General features: G+C 45.0%; 1 protein-coding gene across 2 annotated transcripts in view; it reads left to right on the forward strand.

Annotated features, from left to right (window-relative positions):
* The window catches only part of PLEKHG1 (pleckstrin homology and RhoGEF domain containing G1), a 251468-nt gene that overhangs the window by 63487 nt on the left and 166504 nt on the right, over positions 1-21477 (forward strand). For both annotated transcript variants that reach the window (XM_058289684.1, XM_004454551.5), the window contains exon 2: positions 1834-1892. The gene's annotated coding sequence lies outside the window, so the exon portion shown is untranslated. The remainder of the gene's footprint in view (positions 1-1833; positions 1893-21477) is intronic.

The following is a 21477-nucleotide window of genomic DNA, read 5'->3' on the forward strand; positions in this document are numbered from 1 at the left end:
CATTCTCGCACCTGTACTGTTAACCAGAGTCCCTCATTCACCACTGGGGTCGCTGCGTTATGCAGCCTCATGACTTGTTCAATCCTTCCAAAGTGGACCCTCAGTGGCTCTCAGCTTCATCAGAATTGTGCTGTCATCACCTCAGTCAATTTTAGAATGCTTTCATTACCCCACAAGGAAAAATCCCATCCTCCCTTCTACTCCCCTACTGTTGACCCTTAGAATTGCTATAGTATCTTCTTTGCCATTGCTGCAAAAATATTACAATATTACTGTTAACTGTTGTCCCTAAGTTGCATCCGTTATACTTTTTCCATGTATCACCGTATTCTGAACACCCTGTAATAGAAGAACATTCTTTCATTTGTGTTATTAACCACCATCATCATCCACCACTGAAATCACTATGGTGTACAGTCCCCAGATTGTCCTTATTCGAGCATCCTTTTAATCAGCAGATGGAGGTGTTTCTTCAGAAAGATCTTATTATTTTGTATATTTGATCCCTTTTCTTCCACCTGCTCACTCACTAATTTATCTTACCCTTTTTCTTCTTCATGCCAGATAATCAGCATTCATGATCTCACGGGTTCCCCTTTCTACAGGCTTTCTAATTATTACTCTTCTGCATGTTTGATTATAGCTCTCCTCTTGAATTTCTTATATCCTTAACATCTTCCCCCACCTTATCCAGCATTTTTAATCTCGGCTTCTCACACATAATCTTTTTCTCACTACTACCTCGAAGACAACATATGTTTTCTAATGTTGTCTTCTGTTTTCTTTTAGTAAACTTATTTCAAAATACGTTGCTATTCTGTACCTTGAACGCTCTGTTTTCCTTTTCTAGGTCACATGGTGTTGCTTTAGGTGGAGAAAGAAATCTCGGTCTGTGAGCCTATTGCTTACCTGTAAATTGGATGGGTTGGGTTTTTTGGGGGGGTGGGGAGGCAGTGGGCTCCTACCTCACTCCTCTTAGTTGCTGTTGGTATCTTTTCAGATATTGGGCTGGAGAGCTGGCTGATGTTCAAAGCCCCTGCCAGAGCACCAGCCTTGATTTATTTGCTTGCTTGCTTGTTTGACTCTGATCTTGACCTTGCTGTGAGACGTGGATTTCATTCTTAGATGATCTGAAGCAGTTTCTTTTCAAAAACAATGGGTAGGAAAACTCTAACCCTAGACTGGACCAGATGTGGGCATCACCCCATGGACTCCCACCCGCCAAGCTCTCTGCAAAGATGGAAACCGAGGAATCACGGGATAGCGTCACGGAGAGGGACAAGGGACTGGACCGCGCGGCCTTAGGATGCTGTAACCGAGGAATTGCGGGATAGCGTCATGGGGAGGGACAAGGGACTGCACCACGCGGCCTTAGGATGCTGTAACCAGGCCCTGGAGGGAGAGATGCCTGTGAGCGGCCGCTCTCCCGCTCTGCTCCCCTGCCTCACTGCGCCAGGGTCTCACCTCTCCTCGGGTGCCATCAGGGAGCCTGCCAGCAGGTGCGCAGGAAGTGTGTCCAAAGTCCAAGTCTCCTCTTGAATCATCTGAGTATTTCCAGGGAAAGTCAGGGAGGATGAACTGGGTTTCAGGAACTTTCTAATACCTTCTCATGTGTCTTTTTTCCTTTTAATTAACTTTTTATCACTATCATTATAGGACTATTAAAGACCGGTTGACACAGATGTCGCCCTTTCCCGGGAATGTTCTAGTCTTTGTGCATCCAGTCTCCCTTTGACTGTTAAAATTAGCCCCATCTCTTCCATGCTGCATTAAAATAAGTCTGAAAAAGTACTATTTCATTAAAAATCAAGTTATTTTGTGTTTCTCCTACAGGTGAAGACCAATGTTGCGAGTCTGGAGGTAAAGACGTTGGAAAGGGCTCGATTATAAAAGTAAGCGTTTTTCTTTTGTTGGCATGAAACGTTAGAAGATTAACATATTCATAAGTTATATTTGTTTCATATTTTTGGATAACACTGCATATACCATAGACAAATATTATCTTCTTTTCAACTACTTTGTAAGACAGAATTACAAATATTATAACCAAAGGATAAAACATGAAAGAAAATGGGTGTTTCAAAAAGCACACATAAAGAGTAGAAACGGCTAAGCCTCATCTCAGTCTGAAGCAGAGTGGGCATCAGAACCCCCAAGTCATCGGGACTGAGGAATGAACACACACAAGCGGGGATGCACCTGTGGACCAGAGAAGGCTTATGATTATTCTAGCAATGGAAGAGCTTGTAGCATTGATATAGAGGCAGTGGTCACCAGAGGTTCTGAGGGGAGGGAGAGGGAGGAATAGGTGTAACATGGGGCATTTTGGGGACGTTGCACGACATTGCAATGACGGACATAAGTCATTATACATTTTGTCAAACCTATAAAATAGCATAGTGCAAAGTGTAAACTTTAATGTAAGCTATAGACCATGACTAGTAGCAGTGCCTCAGTATGCGTTCACGAGTTGTAACAAATAAACCCCACTAGTGAAGGATGTTGTTAATGGGGAAAAGTGTGGGAGGGGGAGGGGCGGGGTATATGGGAATCCCCCTATATTTTTTATGTAACTTTTCTGTAGTCTAAAATTTCTTTAAAAATAAAATTAAAAAAAAAAAAGAATAAAAATGGCATTAGGCAGAGCAGCGGTGACAAGACACACTTGGAGCCATTTCTACCCCGTGGCCTTCTCCTGTTCATCAGCTGCTCGTGCAGTTCCCTGCTTAATCCTCTGTTTGCTTTTCATTGGCCAGAAAAGTTCTATTTGTCTTTTTTAGCTTCTTCTTTTTCTTCAGGATTTAGACTCTCCTTCCACTTTGCGGTGGCCTTTGAAAAACCACAATGGATGCTAAAAGGGCGAGGAAGGAAGGGGCTTTGCTTTTTTGTTAGGGCCAGGCAATTTTTCTCCTCTCTGTCTTTCCTGAGTAGTTAAATTTATCCTCCTCTGGCCACAGTATGAGCTATTTGTAAAGTCCTGAAATGTCGAGCTCTCAGTGCTCGCTGTGATGCTTATGAGAATGGTCGGAATAGAGGGAGGCATTTCGACTGGTGAGCACAGTGTGATCATTTTTGGCTTATAAAGGAAGTTTACACCAGGCCTTTTTTTTTTTTAACCGAACAGTGAAATATAAACAAAACGAAAATTGTAAGTACAACCATGGGTTATAGTTTTGTTGCTTTTACCTAGCAAAATAATGATGCCCCACTGCAGTTATGAATATTTGATACACTGGATTATTTTTCTTAAAGTATGTAGTGTGTTTACCTAGACAAATAGTATTTTAATGGAGTAAAAATGAATGGCTTTGCTTATGGCAGTGCTGCTCTTACTGCATGCTCCCATCGCTGGCAGGAAAGCCTTGGAAGATCTTTTGTTTAATTGGGGGCCAGAATGCTGAGTAGCTTCAAAACCAAGAGTGGGTGGTCCAGGGCTGGCCTGTCCAGTGGACCTGGGCTCACGGAAAGCTTTTAACTGAGTTTCTTTTATAAGCAGAAGAAAAAAAATGAATAATAGTAATGACTATATAATAAACCCAACCCTAGATGGTATTTGTCTTTATACCAACACAGTCATAAATATAGTTTTTAATCTTTTTCATGGTGGATGAGGCCCATGGAAGTCGCAGTGGGGTGTTTTCTTTCCTTCAGAAATGATTATCTTTGTAGATGAGTTCCTAGACGTGTTGGCTCATCAGAGAACCCTGAGGTCACATCTATAAGGTTGTTCGGTTAGAGAGCAGTGGTTATTCTTGCTGTTTTCCTGGAACAAAATAAACATTTTCCCTCTGGAGACCCAATGATATTCCGTTTGCTTCGTACCTTGACACAGGAAACAAGAGAAGGCAAACAAGACCCAACTTGGGATTCTGTGGCGCCATTTTGGATGAGTTCTTTGTCCATCAGGACAGTGGCCAATCTCACCTCCTCGCCGCCTTGAGAGTTGAGAGCTTTTCTAGAATTCTAGAGCTGAGATCTTCTGTAGCTGATGATCTGTACCATTTTTAGTTACTCGGACTAATACAGTTTTGTTTGTTCCTGACGACGTGATCTGGTTTTGGAGAAACTATTTTTGTTAGTCTTTCACTGCAATAAGTTATAAGTTGTGTACAGAATACCTTCTGAAAGCCACTTGATTGAAATAGAGTAAGTGTGTGGATATCTGAGAAACATCCTTTGCTAAAGTCCTGCCCACTGAAATATAAACTCCCTGAAGGCCAGGGGTCCTGTTTTATTCACTGCTACATATTTAGAAAAATCGAGGCAGCTCAAATGTTTGTTGAATGAATGAAAGAATGAATGAGCTAGGTGCTCTGAAATTGTTTTGGGTGTGTAAGTGAACTGTTGAAGCTCTGTGTCTCGGAGTGACAGCTTTGTTTTTGACCCTGCCATACATTCTGGCAGGTAGGGTTTGGGTGGCATTGGCTGTGACCACCTCTGTGACCTATTTTGTTCTCTCAGTTTATTTTAAGTGCTATGAATGCCTAAAGCATGTATAAAAACTGTATATAACACATCCAGGTAAAATAATAATCTGCCAGTCACTTACCACAAACCGTATATAACAGCTGTCCCCTCTAGGGTAGCAAGCCAGTATATGTCCTGATATCACCAGTTAATCAAATCTCACTGGGAAAATGAATTCTCCCACAGATGGCATTAGACTAGGGATGTGAGCAGAAGAAAGCAACTGGCCTTAATTGCTATTACTAGTGGTTGGTGATACTAATTTGCAGAAAATTTTGAAAAATCATAAGAATAGAGACCTGTTTTGCACAAACCCTTTGTTTGTTGACCATAGGGGAACTAGAAATGCATGATTTTTCTGTTGGTATGATGTGTATATGTGTTTATTCAGCTTCAAGACAATGTGTTGTTGTTTTTTTCTCTCTTTTTTTGCATTTTTTTCTTTATTTTCTTTTAAATGTTACATTCAAAAAATATGAGGTCCCCATATACACCCCACCCCCTTTACCCCACTCTTCCCACATCAACAACTTCTTTCATCATCATGGGACAATCATTGTATTTGGTGAATGCATTTTGGAGCACTGCTGCACACCACTCACTCATCTCTGTATAATTTTTTCCCTCTTTTATTCTCCGGGTCTCCTTGTCTAGTCCCTGGTCCTTTGATGAGGGGCGCTCAGGGCAAAGCTGCCTTCTGGAGGGCCCAGTGTGGAGCTGCCTGCCGAGCAGGGGGTGACAATTAGACGTTCCAAGGAAAGGACACACGGGAGCCTGGGGTGCGGGGGGCTCCCGGATCATTCCTGCTCTTTCTAGCATTTTCTGAGCCCCTTATGCTATAGGCTGGGGCCCACTGGGGAAAGGGGGAACAGGATGGTGGGGTGCTTCTTGGAGAAATGCCAAAGGCTAGAAATGGTGTTCTCCTCCTGAGATTTTTGCGTTCCTCGGTGCCTTGTGCTTTGTGATCCTGGTACCTGGTGGCCCTGCTCTCCTCTGGAAGTTCCTTCAGTCCCCACCTGAGGCTCTTCGATGAGCCGGACCTTCTGTGAGCAATTGTACAAGGACCACACAACGAGGCCAAACTCAGTGCCTATTTGGGTGGCTCCTCAAAATACCATCTTGAAACTGAATGCTCTGTGGGATTGGAATACTGTCATCGAGGCTTAAGAATTGACAAATAATTATGATGGCTAAATCACTGTAACATGAAATAGCCAAAGGTTAGTATTAATATCTGAAATTACCAAAACTGGCTAGACCCACCTCGCCCTTCGTATACGGTCATTTCCAACTAAAAACCTGTCATTGTGACTGTTATTCCAGACAGATCTGACCTTTGTGTGTGGTCATTTCTACCTGCTATTATGACGATTATTCTAGATGGATCTTACCCTTGTGTATGAACATTTCCATCAAAATGGTAACCGCTCCACCCTCCCGTTTGAAATCCATAAGGAAAACCTTCTAACTGACCCTTACCAGAAATCTGGATGCCTTGATTTCTGATGATTGTTTTGTGATTGTGATAACGTTGTGACTCACCCCGGTTTTGTACCCACCCCCCCCCATCCTGGTCAGCCCCTTCATGTTTATTCATGAAGGAAATTGAACCAACCCCACCCAAATCGCTCATTAGTCTAAACCACTAAGCCTGGGTATTATAAATTATCAGGATTACTGCAGTTCCAGGGGGCAGTTTTTGGACCAGTAGGCCTCTGTTCTCCTTTGCTTGCGCAAACAAATAAACTCTTTCTCTCTTTGAAACCTTGATGTATCGGAAATCGGTCTTTAAAGTGCATCAGGCGAAAGAACCTACTTTTGCTCCATATCGATACTGTGGCTTTTGACCCCTTCGACTTAGAAGCGACACAGCTGGCCATGCTCGTGAAGAGGTCACCACGGCCACCCAAACGCACGTCCCATACGTGGGTGACCTTGCGGCTGTGTGCCTTGGCGCGGCGTTTGTCTTGGCGCTGACGGGTTTGTCGGAAGGCAGCTAGCAGAAGTATCCGTGGCTGCAGCATAAATGAGTCACATTATGAATAAATAACTTGCTGTATTGAGCTGGACATTGCTAATAATATAAGCATCCGGCTGAATTCTTGGCAGAGCTCGAGAACTTGATGCAATGTGTGATCGTTAGAAAGGCGTTTGTGCACTTTCCTTCACTTTCTTCCATGGCAGAGTCCCCTGATGGCCTCTTGACAGGACAGTGTCATGAAACTGATTTTAGAAATATATGATAGAAGATGAAAAGTGTTACTAAAAAAAACTGAACTTGGCATTTACAAAAATATTGCACAGAACTAATGGCATTCAGAAAAATTATACATATTTCACTCTGCCTAAATATTGGGCATCTCCTTTCTCTTAAAAAAAATATTTCCAGAAGCTTGCATACCTTAAGCTATGGGGAGCCTTCCTCCTTGTAGACCTTTGAATTATAGCCGGTGAAGGGTAATGAGGAATGGGGGAGGAGAGATTCATAATCATTCTTGGGAAAAAAGGACATGGGTTAAAAAAAAAAAAAAGTAATTGTTTTCCTATGAAAGGATGACCTTTGGAGTGAGAATGTTCCTGTTCCTGGCATTGAGAATTAGGGGATTCTCCGGACAGTACGTCCTCAACTTTGTGGACTTATGGTAATAGGTTTCTGTTGAAAACAAGGAAGGACGAGGGGGGTTCATGGCCACATAAGTTTGAGATTTAAGCAAGGTCATGCTAATCAGTTCTTTTTTTTTTTTTCCCCCTTTGGAGCCTCTACCACGAACTGAGTATCCCCACCAAGGAGGTGTTCTAGGCAGGTTTCCAAATTTAATTTAAACATGGAATACCTTGCCTTCCCCCCACCCTCCCACCTTTTTTTTTTTTTAACCTATGACTATACTGTTCCTTGGAAGAGATTTTGGTAAATGCAGATTTAAGGCCAAGTATGGGAAAGAGAATTGTCTAGCACAAACACAGAAATCAGTTACTGGAACAACTACAGGTGAATTGAAGGCATAGTTGTTACATCCCTGGAGGGGGCTCTCGGGGAGACGGCATTTGGAGGTCAGGGCTCTGTGCAGCCGTGCATGCACTGCAGCTGGGTAACCAGCAGTGGAGCCAGCCCTCACCTTTGCTCTCCCCTTGGTCTTGTTTCGACGTTCCATACATAAACCTCCTGTGGCATCTTGAAGCAAATAGTTAAGCCACTGACCAAGGATCAACAAGGGATGACACTCGGTGGTCTGGAATTTCCTAAGACCTCCCTTTTGCTAACCTACATCCAACCTAGTAACATTTGATAGAGTTCAGTGAACTCCTTATGCATTATTGGAGAAGTAGCATGTAATTAGTTAGCATAAATTGTTACCAATCACTGTTAAAAGTGAACTGTTTCATGACAATTATTTTACGAATAAATTAAATGCCTACTTTGAATAATCACACAGCTAAGTATTGTGAAGGACTCAAAGGTAAGAAGACAAAGCTTCTGCCTCTGGACAGCTTATAAATTGATTGAAAGAAGGTAAAATACATCAAAACATAACCTTTCTGCAAAGCGGCATGTGATAAAAGAGGAAAGGTGATCAGAAAAGATGTACTTAATGCAGTCGTGAATGCGTCCTGTCTTTGAAAATAATGCTTCTGTTCTGTTGGTTGGGTACATAGTTTTCAGTTAAATCAAAATTGTTCAACTGCTAGTCAAATCAACATTCTTACTTCAAGTCATACTTCAGTATTGATCCATTAATTGTATCAAATGTACTGCAGTAGTGTAAGATGTTAATAATAGGGAAAGATTTATGTGTGTGGGGGGATGGGATTATATTGGAATCCCCTATACTCTCAATGTAACTTTTCTATCATCTAAAATTTCTCTAAAAATTAAGTTTATTATTATAAAAAAAAAAATTCACACTACCTGATCTCAAGCCAGTGTCATCCCCTCCTCATCCACTTTCTGCCAGACTCACTCCAGATCCCAACTGTAGCAGTTTGGCATTGTTTATGAATTCCCAAAATAGATATTTTTGGACTGTGTTTGTAAACGGGTCTGTTCCTCTGGGCATACTAGAGTATATTGGATTCAGAAGTTTCACTATTACTTGATTAAATAATAATTAAGGCTTAGATTGGGTCACGTCGGTAGGACATTGAGTCCCCACCTCCTTGGTGGGCGGGGACTCACAGAGAAAACAACAAGGCTGAGGAGAAAGTTGGATTCTTTTGATGCTAGAGCCTCGGGAAGTAAATACACAGAGAAGAACACAGAGGAAGAGAGGTGGCTCCAGAGACGCGGCAGAGGCCCCGGGAAGACGGATGAGCCTGATAGTCTACAGCTGGCCTTATGGAGAGGGCAGAGCGGCTGAGCCCCGGGAAGAGATGAGCCTTATCGCAGCCTACAGCTGATATTGGAAGAAGCTGGGACCACGGAGCCTTAAGAGGAAGAGGAGGGCTGAACCCTCACAGACAGCAGCAGCCACCTTGCTCCAACATGTGGCAACAGACTGTGGTGAGAGAAGTAACTTACGCTTTTATGACCTAGTAACTGTAAGCTTCTATCCCAAATAAATACCCTTTATAAATCCAACAGATTTCTGGTATTGTGCATCAGCACCCCTTCGGCTGAGTTATACACCAACTATCACCCATCGCCATCTGGATTGCATTTTCGAGGGCACGTATACTTTAGAAATCTGTGGTGTATTGCTTACAGCCACATTCCCTTCTGTGCCATAAGGAAGGCCTGTTCTGGTCGACAACTGCCTCTGTGATAAAGACTTTTTATTTAGAGTTAAGCGGGGCATTAGTGGGATTGCGGTAAATAAAATCGAAAAGAAGCAGAGTCGCAGTTGAGCTGAAGTCTTGTATTAAGTAGACAATTTTATTTTAATATCCTCTCTCTTTGAAAAAAAATGTCAGGTCTGGTTTCTTAAAATGTTGTAACTTCACATGTATTCCTTTGATTTCTATAGCAGAGTCATTCAAAGATAAATGGAGTTTAGCAATTTTGCAGGGCTTGAAAATAGAACATTACGGCAACCAGGCTTGGAGTCAGAGGGTTGCCAAGTCATTTTTCTCTGGCTTCCCTTTTTTTCCTAAGCCCCCTCGCCCATGCCCGCCTCCTTTCTGGGAGTTTTAAGTTGGGAATCTCCCATTACCACTAAAGTCACTAATTCCTTTTATTTATTCACTTGTTCATTATTTATTTCTATCATGCTAGCATATATATATAATGCACACTTTCCCATATTAACCGTTTTTAAGTGTACAGTGGAATAACTTTTCATCACAATGTTGTGCTGCCATTGCCTTCTACTCCCAAGACTGTTTCATGGTGCCAAGCAGATACTCTGTACCCATTAAGCAAAAACTCTCCATTCTGGGGAGCGTATGTAGCTCAGTAGTTGAGCTCCTGCTTCCCATGTATGAGGTCCTGCGTTCAATCCCTGGTACCTCCTAAAAAAAAACAAAACCAAAAACTCTCCATTCCCCCTTCCCCCGACCCCTTGTAACTGCTAATCTACTTTCCATCTCTATGAGTTTGCATACTCCAATTATTTCATAGCAGTGAGATCATGTAATATTTGTCCTTTTGTGTCTGACTTATTTCACTCGACATAGTGCTTTCAGGATTCATCCATCTGCATACATGCGGTGCACTACCGAACTTCATGCCTTTTGAAGGCTGAATAATGTTTCGCCGTATGGCTATAGCACATTTTGTCTAGCCACTCATCTGTCAATGGACGTATTTATTCTTTTTTTTAAAAAGACTTATTTATTTATTTATTTCCTCTCCCCCCCTTTCCCCCCTCCCCAGTTGTCTGTTCTCTGTGTCTATATGGTGCATGTTCCTCTTTGTCTGCTTCTGTTGTTGTCAGCGGCACGGGAATCTGTGTTTCTTTTTGTTGCATCATCTTGCTGTGTCAGCTCTCCGTGCCTGCGGCACCATTCTTGGGCAGGCTGAACTTTCTTTCACGCTGGGCGGCTCTCCTTATGGGGTGCACTCCTTGCATGTGGGACTTCCCTACACAAGGACACCCCACCATGGCAGGGCACTCCTTGCGCGCATCAACACTGCACGTGGGCCAGCTCCACATGGGTCAAGGAGGCCCGGGGTTTGAACCGTACCTCCCATGTGGTAGACGGATGCCCTAACCACCGGGCCAAGTCTGCTTCCCCATATTTATTCTTAAAGTCGCCTCCACGTCTTCCCTCTCCTGGTTCAGGTAGTGAATTTCGTGCAGGTTCATCAACCTGACCTGCCTCCCTTCCTCCTGCACTCTACCCCAATATTTAGTCACTGAATCTCGCTTAGGCATACATAGCCACGAGTCTCAGCTCTTCTTTTCCGTTTCCACTGTTCTGCTGCCACCGCTTTACTTCAATAAAGAAAATAGCATTTGAGCATCTGCCACAAGCTGCACACAGCCCTTGTTTTCTCATGTACTTCTTTTAGCCTTGTGCTGCTCTTCCCCTGCACTGAACTTTATAGTTTAGGAGGCAGACATGCTCAGAAATGTGCATCATTTCCTAAAAGCGCACCACCAGTAAGTTTTTTGCTCTTGTTTTTTGTTTTTTTTTTTTTTAAAAGATACTTAGATTACACAAAATGTTACACACAAAAAAATAGGGGATTCCATATGCCCCACTCCCCACACCTCCCACCCTTCCCCACATCAACACCTTCTTTCATTAGTGTGGTCCATTCATTGCAACTGAACACATTTGGAGCACTACCACTAAGCATGGATTATAGTTTACATTGTAGTTTATAGTTACATCATTTGGTCCCCTCCCCCTGCTTGCTTTTTTAAAAATTGTATTTTTTTGAAGATACAAAGATCACAAAAAATGTTGCATTAAAAAATATAAGAGGTTCCCATATACCCCCCACTCCCCACTCCCCCCACATCAACAACCTCCTTCATCCTTGTGGCACGTTCATTGCGCTTGGTAAATACATTTGGAAGCCCTGCTGCACCGCATGGATTATAGTTTACCTTAAGTTTTTTTTTTTTTTTTTTTTTTTTTATTGACTTTGTAATAATATTACATTAAAAATATATATGTGAGGTCCCATTCAACCCCACCCCCCCACCCCCCCCTCTCCCCCCCCCCCAACAACACTCGTTCCCATCATCATGACACATCCATTGGATTTGGTAAGTACATCTTTGGGTTTTGATACAGGACAAGGTCAAAATAACCAGGTGCGTTCCAACCCGTGTCTTCTTACTGCTGTTTGCCGCCTTTGGCGCCATCACATCAGCCGTTGGCGCTGAATTCTTTCTTGGTTTTTCCTGAGCACGGGGGTCCTCCCATCCATTCCGTTCGCCAGCCTCACCCACCCAGAGTGCTGGGTTAATGAGGTCCGGCGTCCAGTCTGAAATTCAGCGAGGCCTTGTGGGTGATTGCCCTATAAAGTTGCATGACAGCCAGCCTATCTGGTTTTTCAGCTTCAGGTCACCTGCTTTAGGAAAGCGTTATCTCGCACTGCTTCCCAAGCTTGCCCTATTTTATGCCTCGAGGAAAAGTGAAAGTTTTCCTGCTGCCCAGCCTTCCCTCTGGTCCTAGAGCAGCATGTCCTGGTGAGAAGGACCAGGATGTGCTTTGGGGGCAGCTAGCCCTGGTGTGGACCTTACTGGGAGGCCTCGGGGACGTTGGTTGACATCATCAGCTCTAAAATCGTAGTTGTGGGTGCTAGAAAGTGTGGCTACAACCATGGCTGTCGCACTGCCTGCAGTAATGTCACCTACAACTTGTTGACCCTTTTATATTCTGTTCCATTCCACCGCTTTCGAAAGGTCTGCAAACCGAATTTATCTGTACCTTCCTCTGAGGTGCCCCTGAACAATTCGTTTAGCAATTTTAAATACGCGCTGCCTCTTGACACCGCTTTTGTGGTCTTCAGAGCATCCTTCTTGAAACGACTCCTTTGTTGTTTCTCTCGGGGGCTGCTCATTCCCGCTCTTACTGGACTGAAATAATTCGAAGGCAGGGCTCGGTTTCGTGAGTTGTTAGGGCTTGAATCACGTGCCCTGCAAGCACATGGTCAAGTCCTGGTCCCCAGTTCTGTGGGCGTGAACTCATTGTAAAGAGGATTGTTCTAGTTAGCTGGGCTGCCAAAAGCAAGATCCCCAGAGGTGGGTCGGCTTTCATGACGGGAATCCATTAGCTCGCACGCTTACACTCTGAGGTCCTGACTGTGTCCCAGACAAGGCTTCATCAAGGAGACACGTTCTTCCCAAAGAGCAGCTGCCAGCGATCTGGGCTCTTCTGCCACATGGCAAGGCACATGGCGGCGTCTGCTGGTCTCTCCTTCTCTTCTGGGTTCTGTTGCTTTCAGTTTCTTGCTTCTGTGGCTTTCTCTCTCTCTCTGTATTCATCCCATTTATAAAGGATTCCAGCGAGAGGATTAAGACTCACCCTGAGTGAGGTGGGCCACACCTTACCTGAAGTAGCTCCTACTTTCAAGGGGCTCACACCCAGGAATGGGTTAAATTTAAGAACATACTTTCTGGAATACAAACAACTTCAAACCATCAGATGGCTCTTCCAAGATCCTATTAAGATGAAGCCAAATGGAAGTAGAGTGGGCCTTAATCCAACGTGGCTGGCATTCTAATAAGCAGAAGAAATTTGGACGCAGGAGTCGGTGGCAGTAGAAAACAGGAGAGAGATGGCCATGTGACACAGGCAGAGACGAGCTGTGGATTCCCAGCCAGCCACCACCACGTGCTACAGACGTCAGGGAAAGCAGATCCTGCTGGCACCTTGATTTTGGACCTCTAGCCTCCAAAACCGTAAGGCAGTTCTACCAGACTGTCTTCTTTGTTATAGCAGCGCTGGCAAACTAAGACATGTGTGGTACTTGGTCTGGTGCCTTATACGTAACTATGCACAAACTTTGTAGATAAAAAGTTAGGAAAGTTCACATGTATTTTTAAGAAATCAGTAAGCTTTTAAGTAGAGAATGGTCCCAGGTAGATACCTACTTCTCGTTTGTTTAGCTCAAATTTCTTTATTCATAATTCTGAATGTGCTGAATATTGCAGAGAAAAATTTAAGACTCCATTAAATTTTATTATCTAGTATTTCTGATAAAGCTATCTTTCAAACCCTGGGCAATCTTAAAACACGACTGTATGTGGTCATCTTTTATTTTCTCAGAGTAACTACAAATTAAGAAATATTTCAATTTTTTTTCTTTCCTATTGTTTTCCAGTCTTACGTTTTTTTCCTCAGGTGGATTTTCACTTTCCTCCTTTGCTTCTGGAAGCGGGGTAGCCCACCCCCCGCCCCCACCTTTGGGAGAGTCTGGTGGATGGGCTGGTTTTGTAAGGAAGAGTCAGAGAAGAAGATCCATTTTAAAATAAAAAACATGATGGCCCTTTTAAAGCCAAAGCAACAGTCTTGCTAATTATGAGCTTCTTAGCTTTCTTCCGTCAGCCCATAGTCAGGGCCAGTTTTTAAAAGTGCCATGCTTGATTTATAATTCTAACCAGGGACATCAAGTTTAGACTTCCTCACCATAAAGGCCAATCAGTTTTGAGGCCCCCTCTTCAAACAGCACCGAGACTGGTGACAGAGAAGTAGAGAAAAAGATTAAAAGATACAAGTAGTTTGAAACGAGATGGAAAGATAATGTGAAACCAGGAGTCACTCGCCAAGGTGTGCGCTCCACCCCAAAGTCACATGTAAATGCCTTGGCACAAAGTATATTTCCAAACAAAATACACATGATTAGCTTTGGCGACGTTTTGCCTATAAAAAGTTATTTGGTGAAAAAATTTATTCAAGGACAAAAGAGCTCTCCTCTGTCTGCCGGCTTGAAGGCTTTCCCGTGAGCGGTGCTGTGCAATCCTTTGGGGCAACGGGCTCTAGCTCCCGCGGGTCCCGGGGGAGTGAAGAGTTTGTAACCGGGTCCCTGGCCCTGACAGGTGTCCCCAGGGGATTCCGGGCACTGTGGGTGTGCCTCGGTCTCCCTTCTCTGTCTGTGTCATGATGGCCCGTGTTTTCGTTTCCTTGGCTGCTCAAGCAAAGGTCAGTGAGAACTTCTTTGCTTATGGTTTTGACCCTTAAGCAGGGGTCCTTAATCTTTTTTGTTCCACGGACCCCTTTGCCAGTCAGGTAAAAACCACGGATAACTTACTAAGCCCACACTCTACCGTGTATTAGTTAATGGATCGATCATACCCGCACCAACACGTCGCCATAAGAATAATGGTTTTTGGAATTTCAGTGCAAGGTCTTGGACCCCTTGTTAAGAACCCCTGGACAGGGAAGCAGACTTGGCACAATGGATAGGGCGTCCGTCTACCACATGGGAGGTCCAGGGTTCAAACCCCGGGCCTCCTTGACCCGTGTGGAGCTGGCCCATGCGCAGTGCTGATGCGCGCAAGGAGTGCCCTGCCACGCAGGGGTGTCCCCTGCATGGGGGAGCCCTACACGCAAGGAGTGTGCCCTGTAAGGAGAGCCATCCAGTGCGAAAGAAAGTGCAGCCTGCCCAAGAATGGCACTGCACACATGGAGAGCTGACGCAACAAGATGACGCAACAAAAAGAGACGCGGATTCCCGTGCCGCTGATAAGGACAGAAGTGGTCACAGAAGAGCACACAGCGAATGGACACAGAGAGCAGACCCCTGGGGGGGGAGGGAAGGGGAGAGAAAAAAATTAAAAAAAAAGAACCCCTGGGTTAAAGGGAAGTCCAAGGCGTCATCAGGGCGATGCTTTTTTCCCTAAAGACCGTGGCGTTCTGGGGCTGGCGATCCTGGGTCCTCAGCTTGTCCCGTGGCCAGGCATGTGGTGGCATCTCCTGGCTTCTCCTTCTCTTCTGTTGGTTCCAGCTTCTGGCTGCTCCTTCCGTGGCTTGCTCTCTGTGTCTGAATGTCATTCTGCTTATAAAGGATTAAGACCGACCCTGTTTGAGGTGGGCCACACTTAACTGAAGTAGCCTCATCAAAAGGTCCCCCTTACAATGGACTCACTCCCAAAGGAATGGGGTGACTTTGAGAATATGCTTTTCTGGGGTACAGACAGCTCCAAACCAGCAGGGAGAGCCCCAGGTGTGGTGTTGCAGGCTGACCCCTGCACTCACCGCCCCCCGGGACCCCGCAAAATCTCTCCCTCAGCACAGGGACCCTTTGAAAGGTAAGTTTCAAAAGTCCAATGTCCGTTTCTGCAGATAATTTGAATATGCAAAACCAGGATTCTGTAGGGAAGGGCTGCTTCGTAGCAAGGACTCAGGAATTCCGTGTGCACGCACGGGCGGTGCTGCTCAGGTGAGCTTCCGGGAGCTTCCCGCGCTGGCTCTCCCGAAGGTCGTCTGAACAACATTTTGGAGTGTGTTTGTTTCTTATTAGACCTAAAGCTTTGCATGGGGAGTTCTCACACAAACGGAGCCTGCTTAACTTGCACTGCAGTCAAATATTGTTGGACAGATTGGGAGCCGGTTCCCATTTCCAATATTCTCTCCCGTTGTTCCCATACACCATTTAAACCCCAGAATTTGTAGGGCAGAGAAAACATTCTATAGGGTATTTCTCACAGTTAGGTAATGGGACATAAACTTTTTTTTATTAGGCACGTAGCCTGATATTGGGATTTAGATGTATGGGTATTAGCTGCAGAACTCTGAGTGACCGCGTATCAGAACAAATCAGGAGACCCTCAGAGCAAATAAAAGTACGGTGCAGGGAAGCAGATGTGGCTCAACTGATAGAGCATCCACCTGCCATATAGGAGGTCCAGGGCTCAAACCCAGGGCCTCCTGGCCCATGTGGTGAGCTGGCCCATGCACAGTGCTGCCGCACACAAGGAGTGCCATGCCACGCAGGGGTGTCCCCTGCATAGGGAAGCCCTACGCGCAAGGGGTGCACCCCACAAGGAGAGCCACCCCGTGTAAAAAAAAAAAGCACAGCCTGCCCATGAGTGGTCCTGTACACACAGAGAGCTGATGCAGCAAGATAACGCTACAAAAAGAGACACAGATTCCTGGTGCTGCTGACAATAATCCAAGCGGACACAGAACACACAGCGAATGGACACAGAGAGCAGACAACAGCAGGGGAAGCGGGGGAGAAATAAAAATCGTAAAAAAGGGAAACGGACTTTGGCCCAGTGATTAGGGCGTCCGTCTACCATATGGGAGGTCCGCGGTTCAAACCCCGGGCCTCCTTGACCCGTGTGGAGCTGGCCATGCGCAGTGCTGATGCGCGCAAAGAGTGCCCTGCCACGCAGGGGTGTCCCCCGCGTGGGGGAGCCCCACGCGCAAGGAGTGCGCCCGTGAGGAAAGCCGCCCAGTGTGAAAAGAAAGAGCAGCCTGCCCAGGAATGGCGCCGCCCACACTTCCCGTGCCGCTGACGACAACAGAAGCGGACAAAGAAACAAGACGCAGCAAATAGACACCAAGAACAGACAACCAGGGGAGGGGGGGGAATTAAATAAATAAATAAATCTTTAAAAAAAAAAATCGTAAAAAACAAAAAACAAAAGCACAGTGCAATTATGGGACACTTCAAAGTTTGATATATTTACGTATTGCCCCAGTTTTAATTTAGAAACTCGGAGATCCAGGCATTTTTTACAGCAAGGACTTAGGTGGAAGGCTTTAAAATAAAAAGTTGGATAGGTTTTCCATGATCATTTCTTTGACTGGTCCTCCGTACACGTTCATGGACAAGAGCATCCTATTCACTTGATTTTTCAAATGGTACTCCAGTAAACAAATAGGTCATTCATCACGTGTGCTCCTAGAGATAATCAAACCTTCTTTGGTTAAAAAATTATGTTTATACATGCATTGATTTAAACTGGCATCCAGCCTATATTACTAACTGAAAAAAAGTAGGTTGCAGAGGCGTTGTATAGTATGACTCTATTTGTGTTTCAGGTTCACATCTGCCGAGTTGCCAGAGTTATGGGGTGGGAGGGAGGTTGTAACAAAGAGATGACACGTTTTTTAAAAAGTAAGATAGGACGAGGGTCCTGGGAGGAGGGGGAGGAGAGAGGAATCACCAACCTCAGCTCTTGGGGGAGGCAGAGTGAGGAGTAAAGAGTCCAGCGGAGCCGGCTTGGAAAGGAAGGGCTTTCAGGCTACAGGGAAACTCCATCCTCTTTCCAGGCTGTTCGAGGAGCTCCATGAGCTAAAAAGCTTCATGGGAGCTCGCCTTGGCACCACAGAGAAGATTAGCACGGCTCCTGCACAGTGATGATATGTAACAACATAAAATGGAAATTACACTTAAAAAGAAAGCTTTCGTGGGCAGGGCTGGGCACCATATATGCCCCTGGACCCTGGAGAGCCTGCGTCTGCTGGACAAACCCAGGGTCCTTTGGAACATGCTGCCCTTTGGAAGCTGGTGCTGCCTGTACTTGCAGAGTTAAGCGAGCATGAGAAGGTGCTAGCGGGATGCAGGGCTTTTCCCGGGGGAAGTCAATCAACTCTTCTCCCACTTCGTACAGCTAGAGACAGCCTCTACTCTGCTTCTTAGGCACAGAATAAAATTTGAAAGTTGTCCAGGTTTATGTTTTTTTTTTAATGAATGTGAGCTTCCCCATCTGAAAATATTTACACACTTATGAAAACGGTTATGATGCTCACGGGGTCACTTTCGAGTACAGGAAAACAGACGGGAGGAGGGAGGCCGAAGCGACCTGCTGACCTGCTGTGAGGGACTGAGCACGTTAATTTACTTTTCTCCCTCCGTGACTGTTCTTCTGGCCATTCGGAAAGATCGCCAAGAAAACTTTCTTCTAATTATTTCCAACTGCTTCTCAGAAGTTCCCTCAGACCAGCAATTAAACAAATTCGCCATGCTTGGGGAACACTAATTTTAAACATCAAATGTTTGCATTTATAGAGGGAGTGAATTAATCACCTCTTCCCCTGCCAGGTTTTAACTCTAAAGGCAAGTTATTTAGTTATTTAGTTTTGCTCATTCTTGCATAGTTAGCAGCAGCTCATACAACATTGCACTTAGTAGTTGCTCAGTAAATGGATTAAGTGGTTTGATCCCATGATTCAGGAAAATGTGTATGCAAGTAGAAAATTGGAAGCAAATGATGAACATTTGGCATCTTAGATTTATACCAAATGAGAAACCCTAGACAAGACTTACAGTCTAAACACATTTTTTCTTTTTTACTTACAGATGTGAAACAATTCTTTTTATATTCTGCATCAAACCCATGTTGGTTAACTGTATTACGAATATCTTATGCCACTTTTTGACTTGCATTTTCACTCTCTTAATGGTGTCATTTGAAGAACGTAAGTCTCTAATTTTTAAAAAAGATTTATTTATTTTATTTACTCCCCCCCTCCCTCCGTTCGGCTTGTTCCATTCTTTGCTGTCTCTTCTCTGTGTCCATTTGCTGCATGTTTTTTCTGTATCTGCTTGTCTCCCTTTGTTGTGTCATCTTGCTGCCCCAGCTCTCCGCAGCGTGTGGGCGAGCCTGCCTTCCCAAGGAGGCCCCGGGACGCGAACCCAGGGCCTCCCATATGGTAGACGGGAGCCCAACTGATTGCGCCACAGCCGCTTCCCTCTAACCAGATTTTACTTTAGCATATGTAGCAGTTTGATATTGTTTATGAATTCCAAAAATAGGTACTGGCTTATGTGATACTGGATTATGTTTATAAACTGGTCTGTTCCTCTGGGCATAATAGATTATATTGGATTCAGAAGTTTCACTTTCTTGATTAAATAATGATTAAGGCTTTAATTGGGCCACGTCAGTAGGATGACAAGGCACAGGAGTTATTTGGAGTTTGGATGCTGGAACCCTGGGAAGTAAACACGCAGGAGAAGAACACAGAGAAATAGAGATGGCTCCACAGACACAGCAGGGGCCCCAGGAAGAGAGACGAGCCCTTAGCCTGATAGTCGACAGCTGGCCTAGTGGAGGGAGAAGAGCAGCTGAGCCCAGAGAGGAACAAGCCCTGGGAGAGAGATGAGCCTTATCCCCGCCTACAGCTGGGATCAGAAGAAGCTGGGACCATAGAGCCTTAAGAGGAAGAGGAAGGCTGAACCCTCACATCCATCGGCAGCCATCTTGTTTCAACACGTAGCAACACACGTTGGTGAGGGATGTAACTTAACGCTTTCTGGCCTGGTAACTGTAAGCTTCTACCCATTTATAAATGCCAACAGATTTCTGGTATTTTGCATCCACACCCCTTTGACTAATAGAGCAGCTACCTTAGTCCTAGAGCTGCCCTAACAAAGTACCACAAACTTAAGACAATAGGAGTTTATTGGCTCGTGGTTCTGGAAGCTGGAAGTCCAAAATCAAGAGGTTGGCTGAGCCACGCTTCCTTGGAAGCCCAGAGTGGAGATTCCTTCCTTGCCTCAGCTGGCTTTTTGGTGGCCCTTTGCATCCTTGGCTTGTAGATACAAAGCTCCAACCACAGCCTCTGTCTTCACATGGTGTCTTCCCTCTTGCCTGTTCCTCTATTTAGAAGGATACAGTCATGGTGGATTAGGGACCTGCCTACTCCAGTTTGGCCTCATCTTAACTAATCACATCCTCAAAGACCTGATTTCCATTCCTGGGGCTAGGGCTTACATCTTGGACGTGTCTTTTGGGGAACTCAATTAACCCCAAACAGCAGGTGATGAGTGTATGTTCAGGAAGAAGGAACTGGGTATGGCGTGTCTTGCCCAACATTGAAAGCATGTCCACGTGTATTATGTCGCTCATCTTCTACTCCTGCCCCTGATTTTCAGTGGTAACAGAAACTCCTGCTCAAACTTGCTAAAGCAAAAAGAAGTGACTTGTAAAACTGCTCTTGAGGGGGAGGGAACTTTCAGGTTCATTGATTCAGTGATTCAGGAACATCACCGAGGGTTCCGTTCCTCCCATTTTCCTGCTCTGCCATCTTGTGTGGGCTTGCTTCTTCCGTGGCAGTTTCCCCGATAGTCACGAGGTGGCTGCCAAACACAGCGAGTCATAGATTCCCTTGGATGGTGCTCCAGGAGAAGCGGAGAAGCCTTGCCCCAGCCATGGCTTAGGAGTCCCTTCTTTCAGTGTGATGAGGCCACTTCCATCATGCAGGCCAGTTATGGCATGAGAAAGGCCATGTGCATTTGCCTTAGATTACTCAGGGCTCACCTTAGAGCTGGGGAGGGGTCAGGTGCATCTAAACCACATGACTGTGCAGCAGGGTTGAAGAGGTGGGTTCCTCGAAGACAAAACAAGGTTTGTTGGGAAGAGAGAAGTAGAGAACAGACGATGGGTGAGCAACCAGCAGTGACCGTTAAGAGGGTGGGCTGCTGTTGTACTGAGCTGCAACTTAACTGTGGCGTCCTTGTTATTTTCTGAATAAAACGTAGTTCTGAGTCGAAGCTGTCAGTCCCGGCTGCAACTACCGCAGGCACTCCGTCCATCTGCAGAGCTCCTGCAGTTGTTTCTTCGCACCTTGGTGGTGGTGGTGGGTGTTATGGGCAGCTAGAGGCTGAGTTCTCCACGGCTGGAGGTGGCCCAGGGGTCCAGCCGACTCCGCCATCCAGAATCACTCACACGTGGGGGCCGCCCTGTGCCGACTGGGTCTTTGTTCTTTGGAGTCTCCTTGTTCCAGAACAATCCTGTATTCTTGGCAGAATTGGGGAAGATGCTTCCAGTACCTCAGGGCGTAAAATACACTCTGTTAAAAATACTTCCTTGGATGATCAAAATGAACTACACCCGTACATGGAATGTGTTTCTTTCAACCATAAAAAGAAATGAGGTTCTGATTCAGGTGACAATGTGGTGAACCTGGAAGATGTCATGTTGGGTGAACTAAGCCAGACACATAAAGGACAAACATTGTATGATCTCACTTATATGAAATATCTAGAATAAGCACATTCATAGGGACAGAAAGTAGATTAGAGGTTACCAAGGGCTGGAGTGGGGAATGGGGAGTTACTGCTTAATGGGTACAGAGTTTCTGTTTCGGGTGATGAAAACATTTTGGTAATGGATGGTCATGATGGTAGCACAATATCGTAACAGAATAATATTATGGATG

The sequence above is a fragment of the Dasypus novemcinctus genome, chromosome 28 (assembly GCF_030445035.2).
Source record: "Dasypus novemcinctus isolate mDasNov1 chromosome 28, mDasNov1.1.hap2, whole genome shotgun sequence".
Lineage (NCBI taxonomy): Eukaryota > Metazoa > Chordata > Mammalia > Cingulata > Dasypodidae > Dasypus > Dasypus novemcinctus.